At 36.9% G+C, this 22,635-nt stretch overlaps 1 protein-coding gene across 6 annotated transcripts in view; it reads left to right on the forward strand.

The window, feature by feature from the left end:
* SBF2 (SET binding factor 2) overlaps positions 1 to 22,635 on the forward strand; it is a 243,563-nt gene that overhangs the window by 43,183 nt on the left and 177,745 nt on the right. The gene's annotated exons all lie outside the window — the stretch shown is intronic.

Raw genomic sequence — 22,635 nt, forward strand, 5'->3', positions numbered from 1 at the left:
GCTTTCAGAATAATAATTATGGCTAGCAGAAGATAATTTATTCTTACTATATCTGGTATTCCTAGAATACAAAAGGAATCTGCCTCAAGGTTAGAAGCAGTGCATTTAAAATAAATGTTTGTCTGTTGTTGCTAAAAATGTAGCCAACGTATGTCTGTTGTTGGCTACATTTTTAGAGGCATCCTTAAAATTGCAAATGACTTGTCAAGTCATGTTCAAATAAACGGATGTGTATTTTTATATTGTACACTTAAAAAATAACAATCGCAATTAACTGGCTTCATTAAAATGGTCAGTCTTTACCCAGTGTTGTCCTGAACAGATAGCATAATGAATGCTAATGAAAGCTGTGCTGAACGAGATGAGCATACAGTTATCTATTTTAAATATCCTCTACAGTAAGTAGCCCTTTCCCTTCCATGGTGTGGTGTTGCGAGATGCGATGGGGAGGTGTATCTTACTCATTCAGGTCAGGGATTCATTACATATATGGCCGTAAAAATCCTGCGGAGGAATGGATGACTGTGGTTATTCTATGCAAATTAGGTTTCTGAGAAGTCAGCTGAAACTCACTGCTGTGAACTTAGGGACTTCTGGGACAGGATGAGCTAGGGAAGGAGATGGCCTGTAGGAAGTGTTACAAAATCTGCTGCAGAGCATAAAGACACCGGCGCTTCACTGACCTTGTTACACAGATACAGCAAACACAGCAAGCTTTTATTAGTACGATACCTTTTAATTGGTGGTCAGTTAGCTTACAGATTCATAATGTGCCACTGGCCAGGTGTTGTCCTTTCCTGTGAGAGGGGCAGAAGGGGATCTTGGTGTTTTCTACTTGCCGGTACGCTCTCTCATACGGCAGAGGTTTGTATTATTCACTGTGTGCTGGTGTACGGGACTGGCTGCTCGTTTTCTTCAACAGTGTGGTTTAAATTTCTTCATAGTCAAGCACAATCCTTATGTTTTGTGGGGATGTCATGCATTAATGACTGGTGTAAGCATTATTTCCGATTCACGTGATGGATAGTTACAATGTTTGTGGTAGGCTTGCATAATACTGCATTTAGCAATGTAGTGCTGTGCTGAAACAATGGAAGCCCCTGCTTTCTCTGAAGCATTTCTGCTACTGTTACAAAATTGCAGTTTGCTCTAGCCCATAGTGTGTGCTCAGTGCTCAGTGGTGACTAGCCAGGTTCAGATAAGTGACCTTTATAGTAAAGGTAGTTACGGATCTTTAGATGAGAAGTAACCTTTTGATGTGAAGGCTTAGTTTTATTTTTTTGTTTGTTTGTGTTTTGTTTTTTAAACCACTCTCTTGGAGCTGAAGGAGGTGGTTTGGTCTTGCCTTAAACAGTTGCAAGAATTTGAGTAATACTAAGATTTATTTTGTCATATTAATCTTCCTTACCTATTTCAAACACAGTAACAGCTCATTTCCAATGATGTTGGGAAATAAAAGGGAACAGTTACAGTTAAAGCGGTGAAGCTGTTTATCTGTACTCAAATGATTCATTAAGTGGAGTCACTGAGACTTAAAACTCCCCAAGGAAAATGAAATCTAGCTGTTAAAACATTAAGGGCATCTTTTCAGCTAGTCTGTAAAGTTTTGAATTGCTATCCAAACTTGACAATCATATTTTATTTTATTAAGATTGAGGAGATAATGCGAAGATTGTGTACTAAAGTAAATCATTTAAAAGAGTCAGATATTGGCAAGGTGTTGTTTTCAAGTTTTTGTGTGAGTGTAACATGAATCAATATAAATAGAAAGGAAAGAAGAAACACTGTGTTGCCATTTTATGCTTGTCATCTTCAGGGCAATATTGGTATCACTAAGTGGGTAACCAGCAAACCTGGAAAAAAGAGAAGGAAGGTAAGAGCAGAATAGCTGACAGAAATGTTTATGAAAGGTAGACATTTTTATGAATAGTACGTTACACAAATTAGCCACAGAACTAGAACCCTAGAAGTGTATTTCCTCTCCTTTGAATGAAGAATGTCTATGGAGTTGTATGGTTTCTCTGACTGGGAAATGAAATTACAGAACAACAATGACTTGTATTTGAAAAACATCAATCTCTATCCACTTTCCACGAAGGAAAAATGTAAAAATGCTTTTAATGTCTAGTGTTAAGGTTGAAGGGGGTTCTATTTTTGAGTCTTAGTTTCTATCAAAGCTGGTTCCTCTACCGTGAATCACTGAGATTGTGGTTCCCTTTCCTGCCCCCCAAGTGTTTTATAAAATGCGTTGTTTGTCTGTGAATTTGGGCATATGAATATCGAGATTGCATGTCCAAATAATGTAGGATGAATCAGACAATTCATTTTGGCAGTTAATGGATGATATGATCCAACGCTTATTTTCCATTCATGTTGTTAATGGTTTTTTTATGAAATGGGGCAAGGATCTATGCCCATACTCACCCCCCAGGTTTTCGTACTTTAAGATGAAAAACGTCTGTTTGAACCACAGCTTGTAGAAATGCAGTTGGTTCATGCTCTGCTCAAAAATTCACTGAGACTTCTGTGGAGGGCTCTTTCCTCCTCTGAGCCCTGCATACCTCCTGCTTTACTCCAATTTGGCATGATTCCTGAGACCCAAACTAAGACAATGTAGAGAACAAAGTGGTGCAGGTAGTTTTAAGCAAAATAAAAGCAGCACAGATAATAAATCTTGATTTGTTGAGCCTAGTTTTGACGGATGGGCTGACATAAGAAGGACTGTACCCATGGACCTGCCCAGGTCTGAGTGCAAGGGATCATCCTGAGAACATCTTACCTAGGAGAAAAACCAAACACCAAAATACAAGAACTTTTAGCCTTGACTGCATTTGTACTTCTGTTAATTCAACATAGATATGTTGAGAATAGGGTCATTATAAAACGTAATTGCAGTTTGAACTTTACTGAAGAATATTATGTTTCATGTGTATATATTCTGCATTAAAGTATCAAGAGTGTTACTTAAAAGTGTTCTTGTTTTTTTTTTTATTATGTGAGTAGTGTGCTAGCTATGTCCTAGTTTTCTTTAACATATACATAGATTCTGCAATAAACACCTAGTCCAAAATTCAACAGAAATATACTTAAGGAAGCTCTACTGAAGTTACGTGTTTGAATTTGTCTTGTAAAATAAATTGTCTTCTGATTGCTAATGGTAAGTGAGCAAAGCTGTGACACAGTTGAGGGAAGGATGCTGTCAGTAGTTCTTGGTCACTGTATTTTCTTAGGTTCTACCTATCTGCATCTCTTAAAAGTTCATCTCGCATTCTTTACATTTGCCATTTATTTAATGGCTTCACAATTTTTGCCTTTGTTTTGTTGATAATTGAACAGAGAAACTTTGAGAACTGAGCCACGTGCAAGTTCCTGTGAAGCTTTTACGAAGAATTTTTAAAATAGATTGATTATAGCTAATAAGGTCACTAATACTTTTTTTACTGTTTTTTGAATTGTGATACAAGTGAGTATAAGGTATGAGATTTATTAAGATGTGTATTATGCATACTGCGTTCCTTCAAAGGCAGCAAGGTGCTCTGCTCTGATGTGCTAGAATCTCGTGGGTTATTCAAAGGGAGGAAAAGGAAACTTACAACTTCAGCTTAGAATCTGAGCCTCTTTAGTTTACTGACACAGCATTCTAAAGTTGCTAGGAAATAAGCTGACTTTGAAGAATATAGATAGTCTTAAGAAAAAGTATTTGCCTCAGAGATGTATTTAAGTCTTAGGTTTTCAAGAGCATCTAGTTAAAACTTAACAGTATGATGGTTTTAATTTTTTAAGTACGGATGTTTGGGTTGATCTGTTTCAGAGAAGTTATTGAAGTTTTTCACAAATACACTTTAAGTTTAAAAATAAACCTTTAAACTCATGAGATATACAGCAGTTTGATATTAGGATGGTTAATCTTCTTGTTCTCTCTTGTAGAACGAATCTTTGAGAGTATGTTGGTTGCATGAATTGGCTTTATATTTCTGCATATTTTTCTTGTTTATAAGCCTATTTTACTTTGCTATAAACTGTTCTAGACATCATAATTAGTTATACATCAAAGGAGGAAGCTTTGGTATGCAGCGTTACAATGTATACTTGCATACTTCGGTATGCAGTCCTACAGTATATGCTCATTTTTGTCTGGGGCTAAATTAGCTGAACTACAAGTCATCTGCATTACTCAGTTGGGAGGATAACGTTAATTGGGCCAATGAAAATCACACTTGGAAATAGATTTCATTGTGTAAAACTAAACTGGATACAATGCTTTTGTGCAATTTGTGATTAGAAGGGAGTAACATTCCCCCATATAACCGTTAGTAGAGCCATCAATTCATACAAATTTAAATTCAAAGGTATGCAAGTGTAGAACTGAGCATATATTTCTAGACAAGCTAAAGGCCTATCCAAGTAGTTACTTACGTCATAAAATGTAGCTTTAAATTGTCAAAAATGTTCATATACTTTTTTTCCTTCGGATTAAGCTTACAGGCGTTATGATGCTATGAGAAACGCATCTGAGGAAAGGCTGTCTGCATCCCTTTGAGAGCTGGCTGGAAGCTGGTCTCCTCCTAGAGGGTTAGATGTTGCTGTCATGAGCATGTTATTCCTTAGTACACCTTGATCTTAGCATTTCTGCACTTTTGAATGGCTTAAGATAGAAAATCTTAAGAGTACCCTGAAGCATTTCCTTTATGAAATACTGGATTCAACTTCCAGGTTCCAACTAACTTTTAGTTTGGAATATGAAAAAAATCAAATGACTGTAAGGAATGGTATTAATATATTTTAATATATGTTGGTACTTTGACTTAACTAAAAGATCTCAATGTTCATACAAAAACTAACTTCATAGTCCTCTACAATTTTCCAATTTATGGTGATGTACAGATCTTATGAGTGACAGCTATACCTCTGAGATGTTAAGTAAATATATGGTGCTGTTAGTGCTTCACAGTGGGATCAGTGAGGAAGAGAGCTGTCCAAAGTGGGGAGGGGAGAAAGCCCACCTTAAAAACCACCTTACTTGTCTTTGGAGTTGCACTGAAAAACAGAATTGTTGTCAGTCAGTTGAAGACATTTTAAGGTAAGCCAGATATTAAACTTCTGGAACCTAAACTTTTGGAGATTTCCAACAACGTGTTTCTGAAAACCATCAGACATGCCTATGAAAGTGATGGTCTTAACATTGTACAAGTATTCATTTAGCATTATTTTTGTTTTATCACTTGGTATAATCCATGTTTTCTAGGAAAAAAATCTAATACCTGAATGTTTCATGTAGTATTTTTAATAAGGCATAAGAGACAAACTCTATTGCAGGCGAGCCAGTTACAGTCCGAAGTGATGAATGTTTTAAGGGAGTTAATCTTTAAATACTTAAGTCTTAACTAGCTGATATATCAGTGAATTTTTCTACAACAGTAATGCTTCTAAAGAGCTGAACAAATGGTTGTCTGTAGCATCCATTTAACCGCCAGAGCACTTGGTCAGTTGTAGATGTTTTGGTTTTCTGAGTACTTTTTCTCTTCAGGTTTTGTATTTAGCTTTCGGGAATCATTGCTTAAATAATTATCTAATGAACAAATACATTACAGAGCTTATGGCAGCACTTTGAAGCGCGTTGTGGTGATCTTTACATATTGCATTGCAGCACTAGTGCTTTCAATACATTAGTAGAAAATATTGTAGCAGGAGTACAGCTAGCATTTTTTTTTATCAGAGTTATAGACTCAGTTTATATTCCTTTCACTTGTCTATATTATCCTCCAGTGGAAATCTTACAGTGCCATAAATGTCTTGTGTTTTAAAGCAGCGTCTCTGCTGTGCTGTAAAATAGTTATATTCAGGTTTTAGAATCCTGCTACTTCTACTGACTGGATTTTAACTTGTGGATTTTGTAGGTCAGTGGGATAAAGTAATTTCATATTGAAAGCTAAGGATTTTCAAATAGTCCTTGCATAGCAAGACTTGTTCTTTCTTGACAAAATAGTGTGAAAAGATGTAATGAAAGTGATTATTTTTTTCCATTTTTTTGAACTGGAAAAAAAATGCAACACTTCATGATACAGTCAACACATTTTAACATATTGAGGTGACACTTCTTTGGAATTTCAACTGTAATTTTTTCATGGAGATGATAAAAGTAGACTGTATTGAAGTTTATCCTTTTTTGTAGTGGTCAGGTTTTGTTAGGATTCTATTTCTCCCTCTCCCCCCAGAGGTATTTTAGGTGAAATTCTTTTAAATCTTTTGGAGGGGGAAGCCATTTTTATAAGATTTCTTAGATGTTTTCCTCTTGTTCATTCTTACCGTCTGTATTATCTCCACAAATAATATTTGACTGCATAAGAAAGTCTTTTCCACTTGAGCTTTATGTGTTTTTGATGCATTACCTCTCCATAAGATTTTCCATTTCCATTACTTAAAAAAAAAAAAAACAAAAAAAAACCCAAACAAACTAGAGGAAATATTGCAACAGGGATGTTTCTGTAAATCTTTGCCTATAGGATTTTTTGCAGTCAAGCGGAGGAGGTTTTGAGACACACAGTTAAGTCATGTGGCATTGTAACATGCACAGAACTCTGTGAGGATTGTGGTAGTGTCTCAGTATTTTCAGCTTATAACTGATGGACTTGTCTGTGTAAAGTCTCTAGGAGACCCCACTTTCCCTGAAGACCTTGAAATTGTGATTATTAACTGCTCTTGTGTCCTTGTTTTTTTTTTAAAAAAAAAAAAAAGGAAAAAAAAAGTCCGTATGTAACAATAGAGGTGCTTACCGAATATAGTGATGTAAATGCGTGACTATGATTCATTTAAATAGTGTTACGATGGTGGAACTGTGTTGGTATCATCATTCTTATTCCTTGAGTTCTCTCTCCTGCGTGTTTTTGAGACTAAGCTGTAATTCTCAGCCTCAGCACTCCTGAGTGTCTGTGCAGGGCAGGCTAGAACTGTGTTATTCTTGCACAAATGCACTGATTTTCTCTCCCCCTGTGTTTCTCTGAGATTTGAGAATCTGTGGGATAACAGAACATTCTTTGTGCTCTTCATTTTCACAGAGTGCAAGACCAGAATGTATAATACCCTTGGAATAAATGTTTTTGTGGCTACTGTGCTTCAGTAAGAATTTTTTTTCCCATCAGCTTAGCCTATTATCTGTAAGTACTCAGTATGAGCACAGAAGCTTTAGAATGTTTTTCATGAGGAACCATGAAATGATCTGGACTGAAGAGGGGGGTGCAGCCTGACACCCAAACATCCGATACAAAAGTGGGTTACCTAAAACGTTTACAGAACCATTCTGTTACCGTCCCAAATACGGAAAAGTGAGTGCTTATGTATTTATGTGCACCGTAACATCCAGATTAATTGTTATATAAAATGTGCTATCTTCCACTTGCTTCTTGTATCATACTCAGTTGATCTTGTCTAGGTAGTATGCAGGTGTCAGCATTTCCCCATCCTTTCTCTGGGCAAACAAGAGCATTGTGCTTCTTAAACTAAGCACGAATCAGAGAAGTTTAACTTCTGAAAAAGGCAAACACTGCTCTGATAGCCAGGGGTTAGGCCAAGGAAGACTTCAGATAAATAAAAGACTGCAGCGCTGAGGAAGACAATGGGTTGTTCTCCTTATATCTTGGGAATAAGGTAACAGTGAATGGATGCTATAGCAAAGAAAATTTAGTGTAAACAGTAGGAAGCATTTAAATAGAGCTTAGAATGAAATTTTTGAACATTATTGTTTGTTTTCAGTACTAGAAAGTACCTGGGAGGAATGACTTGTGTGAACGCAGCATAAAAGTGGAGTAACTTGGATAGGCTCCTGAGGTTCTTTTTTCATTTGTTAATCTAAAAGCTAAGCCTCTGGATCTCTGCACGTCTGGTTGTTTGCTCCTCTGCAGGGAGGGACAATGGTAACTGTCAGGTGTTTCCTTTAGAATTTTGTCCTCCTTGGTGAATGCAGTTTTTCTGAAGAGTTCTTCTTATCACTGTCAAGTCAGTTTCCTATAACTCCCTAATAGGAGTACAGCAAATTAAAACTGCGAAAATGGAATAATCCATTAAGACTCTGAAGTGAAATATGTCAGAACTGCTTAACAATTTGTTATTTAAAATTGCGATGATTTGTTTTGGCTCATCAGTAGAAATAGTTAATTTTCAACATGCTGTAAGAAATTGGAACCTTATTTGAGCTTGACTTGCTGTAATTTTGAAGTTTCTGGGGTTCTGTTTGTTGCCTTGGTTTTTGTCTGTTTCTGTACAGGGGGCTTGGATTCTGCATGGTCTCTGCATGGTAGAGAGCCATAAAGCAAGATTTGTGTACTATATATCCAGTTGTCACACAGCTAGCCTTCCTAGGTTGTGTGAGGGAGCAGAAAGGGAGATGGTGTGCATCTATTCAAATACAATCTACTGAGCTGAACATAGGATTGTGAAGTTTGAACTGGGTCATTGAATATGTTCTGGGAATCCAGAAATAATTTATCTGTGCAGTTGATTGCTAAGAATGTAAATCAGTTTGGGGTGTTTTCTAGTAGTTCCAGAAAACAGGCTAATAATGGAAAAAGTTATTTTTAGTTTTTCTGAACAAGTTTGTTAAAGGTTTTGTTTAAAGCTGAGCCGATACTTTTGGTGCTAAGAATTTCTTATTAGTTGACCAACTGTTTAATTTGAACTTTTTATATCATTTTAATAACATTTAATGCAGCTTTATTCTACCGACTTAGATCATCATGACAATTTTAAAGGTTGACTTCTTCAACTTGAAAAAACTCTGTGGTGATTTTATACAGTTTGCTTATTTGTAGTAGGTTATAAGAGGTGTATCCTATTTGTGTTCATTTAATAATTAAAGCAGATAATTAAAACGGATCATGAATAGTCAAAAGACTTCACGATTTGGCATACTCTGTGTGCTGCAGCTCACAGTGTTACTGTGCTATTAGAAGCCGAACAGAATCATTTGTACTGAGACTTTCTACATGTTTCCAATTTAACTCCTGAATTTGCTTTCTGGCCGCAGTACAGGGCAAAGAAGCTGGCTGCTCTAAACACCTGGTGCAGTGAAACATACCCCTGGCACAAGTACCTGTGGAGACTTGAGGAGAAAGCTGACTTGAGTCATTCAGTGCCTGACAGAGTCCTAGGGAAAGGACTGGGAGGCTTATTTCTTAATTTTTCTCTAAATAAGTTTGTTGGCCTTGAGTACCTTTTGAATAACAGGACTGAAATGGAAAAAAGAACACGTTCAGATCTTTCAGGTTTTAGCATACAGCCTTTTTGTATTCTGTTTTTCTTTCATCCATTACCTCACAACTTACAGTTTATTGCTTTTGTTGATACAAAAACTTGGTATTTGTAGGTGTAAAAAGAACACCCTTATGAATTTACTTGTGGGTTTGAAAATAGGAAAAGGAGCTAAGCTTCTTATACAGCCTTCCTCCTGTATTGTTCTGTAATAATTTCTGATATCGTCTAACCTAATTCTAATAAGTTATGGGATCTATACGAGCATTTATAATAGGATATTTACTTCAGTAGGATTTGGTAAATATTGGCTGGGATAATAATGAAGATACTTCCTTATTTTCAGTAAAATCAATAAAGTAAGTTTAGGGAGTTAACTTCTGATTACAGTAAAGTGAGAAGAAAGCCATAAGCGTGGTGAGTTAGTAATGCATTTTGAGTAAGGAAGCAATATTGTGGAACCTGGAATTTGGTCAGCAGTTTACCTGATCTTTTCCTAGCAATAACTTGTGTACTGTCTTCATTGTTCCGTGAATATCAGATATAAACCTATAAACCAGATATAAACCAGATAAAAAGGCCAAAACCTTTCAGAAATGGTTGTTAATGCTGTGGTTTGATCCATAAAGTGATACAGCTTTATTTAATGCTGCTACAAGAGACCTCTGTGCCCTGTGTTTAGTTGCAGTGTCTTTATCTTCTTCGTGGGCATGCTGTCAAAGGATCATTTGAACAGGTGCTTTTATTTAGCTGTAATGGACACCAGGATAAACTAAGAGGTAGTTTTATTTCTGTATCAACAGTAGAGTAATAAATTAAGCACTTGAACTGGCCCATAGTATGATTCTCTGAAGCTACAACTTTCACAGATTTGGAGATAAGGCAGTCCAGACTTCAGGTGAGGTTAATATTACTTGTGTGGTGATCCTTTTAAGGTGTGTAGTTCTTTCTCAACCTGCAACTCATTAAATCTGAGCTGCAAAGTGAACCTAGGCAAAGGGTGGGAACGCTGATAGCCAAGTCTTCTTTTAAATGGCTTTTCAGACTCATTCTCTAGGGTCTCCCTGACAGTGTATGACAAATCCTGCAGTTTTTAATTCAAGTTGAGGACTCATTTCAGCTCATCTTCTCTATGGAAATGTACAATTGTTCCAGGTCCAACCATCTGTTTTGAGATGACTCTTAACAGATTTCTTCATTTGTGTATCTGGTTTGTTCTTCTTGTTGTTGTTACTATGGTTTCTATTAGCTACTGTGTTTTCCCCTGGGGGCAGGTAGACTTGAAAATGTCACCTGTGCTCTGCATGTTGCTATAACATGCAAATATTGCAGTACCCATCTCCATTTTGGATCACATCAGGAAAAAAATGAACAAACAAAACGCCAAACCAAAAAAACCCCTGCATATTTAAAGTAGAAACTTGATCACTCTGTGATATTCCTGATGTGATTTTTTTCCCCGTCTTTTTAGGTTTGTGTCTCAAACTATGGTACTATTGTTCTTTTGGAAGTAACTTTTCTGTCTAGATTTTGTCATAAAACTGTCCTCAAACTGTTGCTCATCTTTTTCTTGCACTGTCTGATTTCTTAGTCTTTAATGAGAAACCATCTTTTATTTATGTCAGCAAAAGGAGATATGAAAAATAGGTAGATCGCACTCAGATACTGGATAGGTTTTCAATTATCCTCAAGTCAAAAATGTCTGTTCTTTTGACAGTGAAAGGACACAAGTTCTGCCTTGAGTCTCTGCCAAGTTACCTGAAGTAATGTAACCAATGTATGCATGAAATTAGGAATAAAACTATTTTAATGGAATAAATAATGTGTAATAACACCCCCCGCTCCCCCAATAAAATGTTCTGTTTATATTAAGCTGTTAATATTCCCGTTGTCATTTGGCGAAAAATTGTGAGGAGTTTAGTAAAAAAGCTGGCTTGAACTTTCTGCTTTTCTACTATTTCTTTTTTCATCCTTCCTAGGTGTTTTCAGAATTTAATGTTTAAGCCCCTTACTTAAATAAAGGTAATTAAATGTAAGCCCATAGTAGAGTGTCTCGAAAAAAAAACTGTGATGGGACAAACTTAGATCACATAAATCTTGGTAAAGATTGACACAGTATACTACACTGGATTTTAATCAAGCAAATATGATTTTAATACTAAAAATGCCCAATGATGATGATTTCATTGCTTTATCTTAGGCTCATTTGTGAGCTGCAAGCTCAGGAAACGTTTGTTTCTTCTAAAAAATTTAAATAAAGTTTTGGTCCAAGAGCAGATATGTGCTTCTGTAATTTACTGAAAAACAGACATTATTATAACGTAGTATTTTAAAATCTAGCAAAGTCCACCTCTCCAAATGCCATATACAAAATCATTGGCCTTTTGTTTTTGCCTGTTATTTTCCACGTGCATTTGAGTGTTACAACGTGTAGAAGAGAGAGATAAGGTCATTAAATTCATGACTTACAAGTTTAGAATGAACAATGAATTAGATTTAATACCAAAATAGTGGGATAAGAATTAGGTACTAAAGTTACAGTGTGCATTTGTGACCTCGATGTTTTTAACATTCTTCGAATACCAGATTTGTCTGCTTCTCGCCATCACCTCATGATTATTCACTATAACTGCATACCAGGAAAGCTTATTTCACAATGATTTTCCTTCATCTGGCCCAGTAATATACTTGTAGAGACTTGTTGGCATTTGGAATTTATAAGATTTGTTGATAGACTGTTTTCATATCAGTTTTGTATCGTCTATATTGAATTTGATCTCCTTTCATATAATAGAGAAACCTCTTGAAAATGGACTGGAGAGTCTGTTTTCCTCCCTCAAATTAAGGTATCTTATTTGTCCAACCAATGTGTTTAAGCAGCAGCAACCTCTACATTAGAAGCTCTTGAGCATCCACATAGAGTTATATTTGTACTGAGTAACACAAATTGCTTAGAAAAATCACTTGTTGCTTTTTTTGATTATGGCTGAATCACTTATATGAACATGCCCTCGAAATTTTCTATTTTGAAATTCTAAATTCATTTCTTGTACAACCTTGATCAATAGTATTACTTGAATGTTTTTTTTTTTTTTTCTGTCACTTCATATTGAAATACTTTAGTTTAGAAGATTAACAGAAATTCCAACTGTGTAGTTGGAAAAATGCTTTGGAATGTTGTAATGAATGAGTATCTGCAGTTTTTTTGTTCTTGGCGATACAGTTGTGCAAAATTAACATGAACTGGGAAACAGTTTCCAATTTATGTTACTGAAGAATGATAAAATAAATGGAAATCCATCACCTGGTCAAGACTGATCAGGCTCGGGATGTTGATGTTAGTCAATTAGAAAATAGTACATTTTCTCAAATTTTCTTCCAAGATGAGCTACAGTACAGCGAAGGAAAAGATAACTGATCTTGTGCTGACTTTGGCTTTAGACTGCGAGTAGTATGGTGGTATTGTGGAAGAGTTCAGCTGAAACCACTTAACTCCTTGAACTCTTGAGTTCAAACTGTGAATTTATAGAGATAATTTTAGCAGGTTGGTTTTATTAAACCATTTCTTGATTTGTTAAAATGGAAGGGCAGATGCAGTTTAACTGGAAAACCTGAGCCTGAGTAAAGGTTTATAGGTGCATCATGTCTTTCATAACTCACTGTTAACCTTGCAAGAGTGCTTCAGGACGACAGAAAACGAGATCATTCTGACATAACCTTCTTCATCTTTAGACTTGTTTCTGTAGGAACTTCTGTAGGAGTTTGTTCATTTAGTCAAGTAATCTTCTAAGAGTCTGCGTTTCTAAGTTGATGTTAGTGAAAATTTTTGTCAAAATGGATATTCAGGCAGAAATATTCTCTGGCATGTTTCATGGTGGCTTTTTTTCTGATAGAACATTTTGAGATTATCAGCTACTAAGTAGGCACTGGTTCTAAGTATTTTTGTTTCATTTGTTAAATACATAGATGTGATCTGTACTGAAGCATTTTAGGGTGTGTAGTACGGGATAATAATGGCATACTTCATGTATTATTAACTATTAAGGTGTGTCATTATTACAGCATATGCACACCCTATTCAGTGGAATTGCTTAAATACGGTAGAGCTTATAAGCTTTCCTTTTGAAGTATTAATTTACTGTGATGAGTTGGGTAACAGAATATGTCCTGTACATTATTTTTACCTATTATGGATAATACTTTACATGTGGATTGCGCTGTTGATACTGCAGTGGAAACCTTAATTAAATTAGGGATTGAGTTTAGTAGTAGCTTCTGAAGTTGTGTTCAAAGAAAGAAACTTTTTGGCTCTTGTCTATTCAAATCACCAATTTTAAGTGTGGCTGAAAATATACCTTTTTGATTTTAGTTTTCCAGTATTTTATGTCTTATGCTGAACGAAGTGTAATGGATTGGTCCTAACTCAATGTTATCTAGCATTTTGTTTTAATGCAATCTACCAGCTACTTTAGATTTTCTTCCATGGAGGTGCGGGAGTGAGGTTGTTCTCCAGCACCAATCCAGTATAAGAAGAGAACACTACTTGACTTAGGCTTCAACCTTGAAATACATAAGCAAGATTTGCAAAGACAGCTTAGTGATATCAGACCCCAGTATGAGAGAGAGCAGAGGAAAGATACATGCCATTTTGTTACTGGAACAGCATTAGGATGACTCAGTGTTTAAATTTCAGCTTATTAGTGAAAAGCTGGCTAGTTTCTGTACAGTTTTATTCTTACTAGAATGTATGCGGAACCATCATTTCCCTAAATTATCTGCTTTACTGCTACAGGTCTTTTGGGAACTTTGGAAGGCTGTGTTTTAAATATTAATTTTAGTAGTGTAGCAGATAAGTATTTGTAGATGTCTTATTGCTGTAATTAGAAATGTTATGCTACAGAGAAGCTGAGCTACTTTCCACAAGTCAAACAAGACTTGTGGTAAGGTGTTAAGTTTACATTAAATTGCCAGAGTTGGAGAGTTTGTGTTCATTTTTACTTTCCTCAACTGGGATGACTTTAAAGAAAAAAAGTTTCTTTGTACTGTTTTCAGAAAACAGTTTTGGCTATTGTGTGATATTAGGAAAATAAGCTTTCCTGAAAATGCTTTAAATATCAGATTCCTGAGAAAAGGATTGCATGGGCATCTCATAAAATGTGTATTGACGTCAGTGGACTTCAGGCTTCTTCACCACTTCTCTGGGGCCAGTAACATTGTTGTGAGTTTTGTCACATTGACATGCCTCGAGTAAATTGCTACACGTTCTTGCTGATATTTGTTACGTTCCCTATCCTCTCATTTTGGAGCCGCTTGTCTGACGTCATGGGATCACTGCTGCTGTGAGAGTGTCTTCTGTGTGGAGGATTACAGGCCACTGTATGTAGGTCCTGTATTGGAGCAGTGCTCTCCTACTCCAAGGCTTCACTGTACTGAGGGACGAATCAGAGGCCTTAGGCAATACTGTTTTGTATGGCTTCGTTGGCCTACTGTGGTCCTAAGGGTGTGCTATGTTCTTGGCAGAGAAGCAGCGGAATCGCATTTGGAGGGGCAGTGCCAAGGTTCAGCTTGCCAAGGGAATTGTGTGTCCACATCCTTGTGGCCTGGGATGTGGCGGGGGAAGGGAGGGAAGACAAACTGATTATTTTGGGTGCTGATCGTTTGACTTTTACTTACTTGAAAAATTTTTCTTAACTTTTTAAATAAATGTTTAAAAGTTGAAAGGAATGCTTCTAATGAATTTACCAAGCAGAGGTTTTGACTCTGAGATTTCCAGCCAAACTGCCAAGAGTGTGCTTTCATGAAAGCCTGTGGCCAGCTTGCTCATCTTCATTTGGAACAGAGCGTCAGAGCTTCTGGTGCTTGTTGCTGTTTTGAGTTTTCCTCACTATGAACTGTTTTGAAATTTCTGTACCAAATCTTGTTTGTGATCATGTTTCATCCTTGAAATTAATTTGTGTATGAAACAATACATGATTCTGTAAACCCTGAGTTCTTATTTGACATCTTGTCCATTCCTCCTCCTTGGGATGCAGCTGTGCCATTGGAAGTGATTACAGCCTAGGCTACCTGTAACACTTTCATCATCTCTTTGAAACATGAGCCATCTGTGCTGTCATAATTTAAGTAAACAGCCATAAGATGTGGAGCAGCTTGCATGTTGATGACAATAGTTCTATTTCTAGTGACAAATTTATTCCTCAAATACTTGTAGGAACTAATAATATACTGTATAGTTTCTGTGTACTATAGACCTAGCAATAAGTCCTGCTTAGTAAGAAGAGCAGTCCAAATCTAAAATTATGGATCCATTTTAAATTTTGAAAGACATCAGTCTGTGTTACTAAGCACAACATTAAGTATTAACATGTGGAATATATTAAAGGAACTCACTGTTCTTGGTTGACAGGTTCTAAAAAACGTATTTGCCAATAACATTTTCCTTCTGTCTTAGCTTTAAAAACAAAAAACAAAAAACCTGCATTTTTGGCTTTGTATGTAAGAACTGTTTGCTAGAGTCACAATATTGGAAGTGGTCCATGAGCATTCTATATGACCTTCTAGTCAGGGGAAAGGAAAGCCCCCGTATAATAGGTATGTCCAAAATCATCCAACACATTCAACTAGAAAAATGTGTGTGTTCATGTCTTCCTGTAATTGACTTGAGTGCCAGGGGCTGTGAACACTGAATTTTCCTGAACAAGGCCCTTTCTTCCCTTTGTGAGAGTCAGACTTGAAGAGAATAAACAATTCAAGTCAGGCTTCTTTGCTGAGGAATCTGAAGAAGATGCTCAGATACTCCTCTCACTGGGAGATGGAATGGATTAAAGACACACTTCTTCCAGTTCTCTAGTTCTGTCCAAAGCAGCTAGGACTGAGACCTATGAAATACACTAGACCTGATTTTCAATTAATTTTACACTGACAAACATCACTTTGATGGAAAAACAGAGATGTTACTTAAAGTCTGTACCGGTATTGTGGCATGAAAGTACCGACGTGGACTTTAATATTTTGGGCTCTGATTTCACTGCCACATCCTATAAATTTTGCACAAGACTGCAATTTCCATGTGATGTTTTCAATTATAATAAACATGACTAATAACCTAATCTAGAAAAGAATTACGGTGCTTGAGGTCATGAACCTAATCCTTGAAAACACCATGGATCATACTTAGAGATGAGTTTAGTCGGTACTATTATGTGTATGAGTAAATGTAGAATAGAAACCAAGTAACTTCTCCCATATATCCTTTATTTTTAATCTTATTATGTATTTATTTATTTATTTGAATTTCTGGACAGTGAAAGAAAGGTTGACTTAGAGAGCTTCATGGCATTTTTACTGTGGCTTTTAAAATTCTTGTAAATAAATACTTGCATACTTTAAACTGGAACTGGGCATAAATACAGTGCATAAATGCAGTGGTGCTTGCTATTTTTGTCTTACATATACTGGCTTTCTCAGTATGGGTTATTCACTTTGGTGAACTTTAGTAATAAAGTGTACAGTTTCTTTTTTTCTTTTTGCCTCATTTTGAATGAAATTAATGGTGATTTTAAACAGAATTTAGGAACAAGATTTGTGTAATACTTTGTTGGGAAGAGAAGCAAGGAAGCTTGTTAAAAATGGTTAAATGTCAACATATTTCCACAGCTCTTTTTGAGCACTTTCATGTGGATTCATTGGAAATGACAAGACAGAATATTTTTTAGATTTTTTTTCCTATTAGCTGGCAGTATTCCTTTCTATTTTTTTTTTCCTTTACTAAGCAAACTATTTTTATATTTAAAAAAAGAACACAAAAAGAACCCTCAAACCAACCAACAACCTACAGTTTCTGGAAATAATTATTTTAGATGAGACATTAGGTTTATGGATGAATACTTTGTTTTTTTTTCCTTAACTTTTAACATTTGATAATATGATGACCTACTCTATATGATTTTCAACATTAGTTTTGCAAATTTAGGCTACCAGGCCTTATGAGAGTCAGTCATGAGTTCTGTGTTTTTGTTGATGTGAGTTGACACTGAAGAGCCTCTCTTAGAATAACCAGTAGAAGCTGGTTCACATCAGTTGCATGAAGAAACCACAAGTGTGTGCCTTCCAGCAAATACTGGAATCTGATACTGGGGGATACTATCTAGCAGATAGTAGATCCAACAGCCACAAGAAAGGTGGTGCTCCAGTCAATTTTCCTTGACTTTTTTCCCCTTTAAAGTAAAAGTCTGTTTGTTAATTTTTAACATTGCCCATGGCTGTGCTTTAAGTAGTTATATGATAGATGTGTTCTATGGTTTCACCCAAGGAGGAGCATTATACAGTGTATGATTTCCAAGTCCAAGGATTAAAATATTTATTTATTTTTACTGCTTGTCTGTGAGAGATGGTAATATTTAACTGCCTTTATTGTTGCACTTTTGGTTAAAAGTCCCATTGTGTTTTCTTCGTACTGAGGTACGTAACTTCATAATACAACTAAGATTAATTAACTAAAGGAATGCTGCGTTGGCTTGTTCCACCCCTGTGCAATTGCAGTCCCTCAGTCACATTCTCTGCCTGATGCATTTGACGCTGGAGTGGAGAGAAAGAATGACACTGGTTTGGCTGCAGCCTCTTTCATCACCTGACTTTTTTCTCCTTTTCTCTTATCCTATCCCCTTTAAACAATTAAAAAAATGATGACAGTGGAGGAGATTAAGGAGTTGGTAAACCATACTTACTACTTGGGAATGTGTTTTGACAGCTACTGCTCAATATTCTGCATATGGTATCCTGGGGTGCATTAAAAAGAGTGTGGCCAGCAGGTTGGGAGAGGTGATCCTCCTCCTCTACTCTGCCCTGGTGAGGCCACATTTCAAATACTGTGTCCAGTTCTGGGCTCCTCAATTCAAAAAAGATGGGGACCTCCTCAAAGGAGTCCAGCAGAGGGCCACAAAGATGATTAGGGGCCTGGAGCATCCCCTGTATGAGGAAAGGCTGAGTAGCCTGGGTCTGTTCAGCCTGGGGAAAAGAAGACTGAGAGGGATCTGATAAATGCTTATAAATATCTAAAGGGAGATGAGAGACAAATGGATGAGGCCAGGCTCTTCTCGTTGGTGTGGGGTGAGAGGACAAGGAGTAATGGCCTAAAACTTGTACATAGGAAGTTCCGTACAAATATGCAGGACTTCTTTATGATGAGGGTGACGGAGCTCTGGAACAGGTTGCCCAGAGAGGTTGTGGAGTCTCCTTCTATGGAGGTATACAAGACTCATCTGGACACCTACCTGTGCGACCTGTTGGAGGGTACCTGCTTTAGCAGGGGGGGTTGGACTCAATGATCTCTTGAGGCCCCTTCCAACCCCTGCAATTCTCTTGTTCTGTGATATGCAACTTTTTCTCAGCTTCCATACACAGAGAGGCTATTCCCGAGGAAAAAGTGAAAGATGCTAAAGAATGTATGTATGATACAGTAGTTTTATAGCGAAGAAGCCAAAATAGAGTGGATGCAAGAAACAAAAGATTGTCTTAACATTAGAGTTGATCTGTTTGTGTCCAAGTGGATTTCTAGCAGTAAAAGGTTTGAAATGTGGCCATCATCATGCTCAGTCTTTTTTCAGCTGTCAACTGTGAAGGTGAGGTGTCATCTGCTGATACACACAACACTCAGCAGTGAAGAGAGCTGTCAAATCCTCCTGTCCTTATTTAAAATGGTTTAAAATGTCTGATCTGCTTAAGGTAATAAATAAATAATAAGTTTGGATTTTTTTTCAGCTGCTTGTTGAATCTCCGCAAGTGACTGCTCCTACAGATCAAATTGCAGAGATGGATGTTTTAGGTTGTGGGACTACCTGGAAACTTTCCATCTTAATCCATAAGTTTAAGTACAATATGTAACTGCCTGATCTCCTAGCTGATCTGTTGATCATGTTCCTACAGTACTAATTTTACTATATCCCATTTCTGAGTAATCTCCATCCTTGAAGGTTTTCAGGGACTCGGTAAAGCCCTGAGCAATCTGGTCTGAATTGAGAGTTTCTCCTGTTTTGAGCCAGCGGTGGAACTCGAGGCCTCCTGAGGTGCTTTCTGTGGGCTCCCCCATGTACTTGGGGATAAGGAGGAGGGACTGTGCAGCGGGATTACATCTAGGTGCATCTAGATGACTGCATCCCACCTCATCATAGGCAGCATGACTGAGCTAAAGACAGTTGGTATAAAGTGAACAAAAAAAAGCACGCATCTCCTATTCCAAATTCTTCCCATTCCTGTGAAGTTCAGTGTAGTTTTACATTTCCGCGTGTCTTGGGAAAAAACGTTTGGTGTCAGAGGAAAGTTTATTTAAGTAATTGGTAAGTAAAGGAAAAAATGTTGTACAAATCCCTGTCTGATTTGAATTTAAAGTAGTTTGAGTTTGTAATGTGAATTTATTTGCATTCAAATATCTTGAATTTCTTTTGATATTGCCTTGATTCTTAATTTATTGGCAGTCAGTTTGTAATTTTTGGATAAATGTTTTCCCATCATCTGTTCCTGATGGATGTTTCCTATTTTAACCTTTAGTGCATAGTCTAGAAGAGTAGAAATAGGAAAATATCAGTTATAATTCTGCTGAAAACAAACACTGACGTGGACTTTTCTGAGAACTTAGGGGACTTTGAAGTTTGACACAGTGTTTCTCCATTCTGAAGTTTATTTTGAAAGCGTTTCCCTGTATTTTTCAATTGTGGATTTTTAGGGAAACAAGGGATAGTATTCCAAACAAAAAGGAATTATAAAGTTCTTACTGATACATATGTAAATGTATTTAATTTATAAGACTTTTTCTTTGGACTCTCCCTAATACTTAGTGACATGTTTCATGCTACTGCATTGAACCTTGGAATTTCAGTGGTTTGTTGGGGAAAAACTGTGTCTCGGGAAAGTATCTGGTAATTGAGCTAGTTCTAGCTGGTTTGTCAGGGTCTGATTGTGTGCATGAATTATAGTAAAGCTGTCGGAGAAGAAAACGGGCTGTCTGCGTATTTATTTTAGTATCTTTTTAGGCTTGAAGTATTTTGGAATAGTTTAACTCAGTGAAACCATCTGCGAGCTTACTCTGGAACTTGTCATTTTACATAGCATAGCAAATTAGTGGTGTTTGTTTTGCACAAAAAGTGCTGTAGCAGTTTCTGTAGTCTGTGACAGACGAACTTGTCCAAAACAAGACACAGTTATTCCACAGATGCTGAAATGTTTCCTAGTTAAAGCATGGAGTCCCACAGGGCCAGGCCTTTGCACTTGCCTTCACTGAGCATGGCAAGGTTCCTGACAGTGTCCCGTGCTCTGAAGAGGAGTGTGGCAGGAGGTCCCACCTCCAGGCAGTACTGGCTGCATTTTCAGCCAAGCATCGGCTGTTTCAGCTGGAAAAGGAACCGAAAGTAGAATGACAAGGAAGACCTTATTGACAAATTTCTTCAGAAATACAAATATTTTCAACCTTCTAAATATTTGATTATGTTATCCGTTGCCCAAACACATAAAGTTCTTCTCTTGTTAAGCTGAGTGAAAGGCAAATGATTATGGGTAAGGTGTTCTCTTTGTAGTTCTAAAGCATTCATTGTTTTTTTCACAGTTCTTTTTCCTCTATGGGTTAGCCTTACGGGAATTAATATATCACATTTCTCTTTGGTTTCATCCTTCAATTACCTTAATAAAAGTGTTTGCCGTTCAGATGACCTTTTCTGTCTCAGGCAATATCACTTTCTTCGTCTAGTTTTGTATTTGCTCTTATTGATTCTTTTTTAATAGTCTTAAAATACCTAAGGGTCAGTTAACAGTCATTTAGAGGTTCGTAGTATACTTTTTATTGCAGCTTGATTTTTAACGTTTAAAAACAACAACAGCAACATGCAACCACTGCATTGCAAAATGGCCCTACTGCTGAGTGAGGTGGGCAGCAATGAATCCCAGCATGCAGCTCATCACATGACTACGTGGGTCACATGCATGTGGTAAAATCTGGAGCTGCTTTCTTATGCGTAACTGCAGAATTGTGTTCCACCTCTACTTGCCTGGTATCACAGGGGTCCTTACTCTGTGAAGCAGCTGTGGCAGCCGTTCTGCAGCCTGTCTGTAGGGAACAGCAGACTTCCTCCAGCTGCACAGAGCTCCCCCAGCTGTCGATATGACCTGTTAACAAAACCATAGTGCTCATTTCTGACGTACCTTTTGAAGGATTTTTATGGAAAGAAGTGCATTTTTCAAGTAAAGCATTGACAGTAGGCCTATTTACTAATTGCTACAAGGTTTCCAGCATTTTGATGTGACTAGTGGCCTACTTCATAAGCCCACATTCGAAAAAGATGTCTGAATATGATGTTTTTGGAGAAGAATGCAAGTAGACTAAAAAGGTATTTTGTGTTCTTAACCTTTAACAGGTGAAGACAGCGTATTTGCAGTTGTTGCATTCTATTGCAGTTGCTTTCATTAGTCCACTGAGTCATATGGATTCTGTTTATTTTCCACACAATGAACCAAATATACAATATATTGGTTTTAGTAATGGCTGTGCCTTGCATTATACTCCAGCAGCATCTGCTTGGTAGCAATACAAAATGTAGAAATGTGTAGAAGAAGCAGCTGCTGGTAGCTCAGCAGATCTGCTAGACAGAAGTTATTGGAAGCCTGGAAGATCTTCCCTATGCACCTGCATGTCAGAGCACGTGCTTGGTTAACTCGGCGTAACTTGGCTTATAAGTTTTTGGTTAGTTGATGGATAGCCTGTTTGTTAGGAATTTTGTAGAAGAGTGTGGGTGTCTACTGATGTAAGTGGTAAAGGTAAAAAAGGCAAGCATCATATTCAGTTGGTCCGAATGTTTTCATGTTGCATTCCTCCTTCTTGTGAAGATGAGCATAGATGTTGACTCTTGTGTACCAGTCGATCTTTCTCTTCCCGGCACTTATGTCACTTGTAAGTCTTGCTCTTACAGCATGAGAAACAGCTGCTGCAAAAGCTGGAGAAATAAATTACCCTGCTTTGTCACATAATTGGTTATTTTTCAGGAATAGGAACCCTTAGGCAATTAAGAAATTTGTTTCATCATCAATATGTGAACTTACTTATTTTCTAATCTCTCCTGTCATAAATAGCTAATTGTGTTTGGTAGGGAAATGTTTCTTTTCTTCAAATTTTTTTAAGCTTTTCAAACTCCTACAAAACCTGCTGGGCAAAACAGTTTGACTTTTATTTTGCCTTTTAGTTTTTTTAAAAGTGGGATTCTTAATCATGGGTTAAATTTTTAAGTCTGATTAGATTATGAAATGGTATATTTTTATCATTTGTATATATGGCTGCAGGAAATGATGCAAAAGATGATGCCAAAATATTTTGTATGATGGGTGCTCCAAAAGTAGTACCTCCTATTCTGT

Source organism: Numida meleagris, chromosome 6 (assembly GCF_002078875.1).
Source record: "Numida meleagris isolate 19003 breed g44 Domestic line chromosome 6, NumMel1.0, whole genome shotgun sequence".
Lineage (NCBI taxonomy): Eukaryota > Metazoa > Chordata > Aves > Galliformes > Numididae > Numida > Numida meleagris.